At 39.2% G+C, this 3,602-nt stretch overlaps 1 long non-coding RNA gene across 1 annotated transcript; it reads right to left on the reverse strand.

Moving 5' to 3' along the window:
* Positions 1-455: 455 nt before the first annotated feature.
* On the reverse strand, positions 456-3,346 carry LOC106820880. Its single transcript, XR_001395660.1, has 4 exons — positions 3,160-3,346; positions 1,884-1,976; positions 749-855; positions 456-570 (listed from the first exon to the last, which is right to left on the reverse strand). It is a non-coding gene; the product is annotated as an uncharacterized LOC106820880 (long non-coding RNA).
* Between the last annotated feature and the right edge of the window lie 256 nt (positions 3,347-3,602).

A 3,602-nucleotide genomic window follows, 5' to 3' on the forward strand; every position in this document is an offset into this window, starting at 1 on the left:
ATGGAACAGTAGAACAAAAAATAGAATTGATGTAATAAGTAATCAGTAACAACAACAAGAAAGCAATTATAATATAATATATAACTAATTTCTAATGGTCCTAAATAACATGCACTAATTTAATTTAATTGATCATTTCTGGCTGTCTACGTACACAAAAATATACATATATACATATATGGAACAGTAGAACAAAAAAATACAATTGATATAATAATTAATAAGTAACAAGAACAAGAAAGCAATTATAATATAATATATAACTAATTTCTAATGGTAACTAGCAGACAATATCTGGGAATAAAGCAACCAGAGAACACAGAGAGACCGAACAGAGTGACACCAGAGTTGTGACGTGGTGTCGTATTTAGTAGAGCAGCCACCACACTGCGATCTATTGAAACTAAGCTTTTCACTGGAAGATTTCTCTGCGCGACGAATCTATCTCGAACACGACGAATTGTCAGAATGATTCCAATCCTGTAGAAGATTTGTCTGCGCGAGGCAGGCGAGTCCCCATACGCGCAGTGGTGATGGCAAGAACGCGAGAGGGAGAGAAACTTGCGTTGGCTAAAAAACAAACAAACGAAATCTACATAAACAAAACAAAGTAGATTAAGTCTTAATGTTTCTCTACGCTCTGTCGCCTATTATTGCCGATAATTTCCTGTAAATGTCGGTCAAATGCTCATCTGCAACACACAAGTACACCGCACGCCCGCTCTGTGCACAAACAGGGTTTATTTACCTTCTTTTTTTCCAAGACGTTTCAAGTGCCTGTGCACGGAGTCGCCATCACTAACGTACATATAGCCCGCCGTCAATCGGAAAACCCATCGGCTCTTTCCGTCATTCCTAGAAAAGAGTATATGGAATAAAGCCTACCCTATATCAAGGATATTCTCCTCAGAATAGTCTACCTTAATTATACCGTATTCAGCTCCGACAATGGCATATCGTTAGCTGAGTTAGAGGAGAACATAATATATGTTTATATATACAGGTGCACACAAACACCGCCCCGTTCTTTGCTTTCTTCTGTTTTGAATCAACCTCAGCACCTACCTACACATCGCTGCCTATGCGTATACGTGTGAGCCAGTCCTACTAGCCAGATATGTATTCTCGTGATGTGACCATTTTACTTGTCGCCTACAACCTATTTTACACCGTTATTCACCGTTACACCTATACAGCACAAGTTAGATAGCTAACTAGAGCATTGGCATAGCACAATATACTCAAACCTGTGTTAGCGGAACTCCTGATAGAACATATTAGAGTTCAGTCTGAATAGTGCTTTTGGGCTAACTGGTGTTTGAGACATCAACTTAAAGGGATAGTAGAATCTAGGATTTTACTGCATACAACTGTACTTATTGTATAACAAATCGTCTATACCCACACGTATTTGGTACCAGATACCTAATTTAATTGTTATAATTAATTATACATCAACGCTACGAAATTTGAACAGCGCCATGACACCTGCGACCGTGCTGCCACCCCGAAAAAGTTGCGTATTTAACAATTTATTTTGCACGTTACAGACCGAGGGCTAATCACAAAAGTGCAATTATATTTATACCTAAATGCTATTTAACCGAACGATATTAATTTTAGGGCAAATTTATCCATATTATAACTGAAACTATATGTCGTTTATAAGATATTACAATCCTTTTGCTTTTAAATTAATAAATAAGAAACATCCTCGGTCTGTAGCTACAGTTAAGTACAGAAAAGTTACGTAGACCAACAGTTATCCGAACAAAATACTCCCCGCCAATCTCGTTCCGATAATCGAGTTTAACTGCATGAACTGCGAACTGCGAACTCCTCTCTGAGTAAGAGGCGTGACACACGCGGGGGGAGGTGCTTACGTCATGGTGCGTGGCTCTTTGTAGTTCACTTTAACCGACCTTGCGTGGCGCTGAGGTTAATGCTGCAGGCCCCGCGGCAGACAGCACGGCTTGCTGAAAACAATGCGCATTAGGCCTATGCTGTATATGCTTAAAGCTGCTATCCGTCCAGAATTGCAAAACTTCTCGCATTTCCTTACCCACACGTGCAATTTACGAACTTATTATAAACCCTATTTCGAAATAACATAGAATCGCTTTTTCTTATAATTTTAATTATAGAATGCATAATTTTCTCGTGACGCTGGAGTGAAAAAATGACCTATAATTGTGGACCCTAATGGTCCCTACGGCACGCTATGTTGAAATGACCCTGAAATACTTCAAAGTTGATTGTAAACAGTCTCAGAAAACTGTGAAAAGAAATAGCAACAAATGGAAAATCAGAGTTTTCTTGTTCACATCAATCTAATCAGCAGTTCCCATGTTCCCTGAAGGTTAATGCTCCTGTTCCCTTGTTCCCTAAAATCCATGGGGCTCAACAATTGCAGCTTCTACTGCATCTGCACCTCTGCTTTTGCCATTGCCCTGTTTAAATACTTTGTAATTTGTTTGTGATAGGATTATTCTGCACATGCATGACGTCTTGAAGCCTGAAGCTATGGCTCTGTTCCACAGACTTAATAACCGTTTAAATAGACTTTTCTGAAGTAGCCCAAGATATCTTTTCTTTTTCACTTTGTCGTCTTCTTCACCAGATTTTGCGAGTCTACGAAACATTATACTCCCATTTAACTCTCAAACAATGATGAAAAGGATAAAATTACACAAAAATATATTGATATAATATTGGATACTGACTACTAAAACCTGTATTTCTCATGATAAACATGGAAGAAATACCACCTGTCTCCCAATTGTGTATAAAAATAAAACACGATTGTCCTCGTTTTTGATGTTTCAATGAGTCATGATCATCTTACAAAACCACGTATTGTTGTGATCATGCCATTTTTTCATCATAGTTACTGCATTATACACGATTACTAATATTTATCCGCATGGCTTGCAGTTTTACACAATAAATGAATTTGAATTTCGAGTTTTGTGGTCAATTACCTTCCAATCTGCAGCCAAATGCATATTGAAATATTAGTCGTAACAACTATCGTAACATTACCTTTACAATGTTTCTGACAACAGATCCTGAGCTCTATAAGGGTTCACATGGAGCAAAAAAATCACGAATGAAAAGATTACGTATGCCGTTTCATATAAGAGTACTTTTCCATCATACCTTTTATGGCCAGGATTTATAAGCTGCCAGCAAAACTTGGTCACAGAACCACGAGTTACTCCCCCAGCCAAGTCATACATGCTGCCTCTGTTCACTGAATCTCCTAACAGCCCAATAATGGTGTGGCATGTCTCTCCAACTGAATGGGGGTGGCAGCAAGAATCGCCTGACTCAGTGGCAACTCCAGTCTACATCACAATTCCCACCATTTCTCGGGACATGCCACAGCTTGTCACTTGCCAGTGTGAGACAGACTGTAAGGCTCCTTGCAAGTGCTGTGTGCACAGGCAGCCCTGCATGATTCTCTGTAGATGCCAGGATTCTTGTTCCCATACCCATATGATGAGGGAGGTACAGAGAGATGAGGGCCCAGCTGAATAAAGAAATGTGAACGGATGTGCTTACATTGTCAAATTAATACAGTCCTCAGACAAATTCTGGTG

This window comes from Priapulus caudatus, unplaced genomic scaffold (genome assembly GCF_000485595.1).
Source record: "Priapulus caudatus unplaced genomic scaffold, Priapulus_caudatus-5.0.1 Scaffold51, whole genome shotgun sequence".
In the NCBI taxonomy this organism is placed as follows: Eukaryota; Metazoa; Priapulida; class Priapulimorpha; order Priapulimorphida; family Priapulidae; genus Priapulus; species Priapulus caudatus.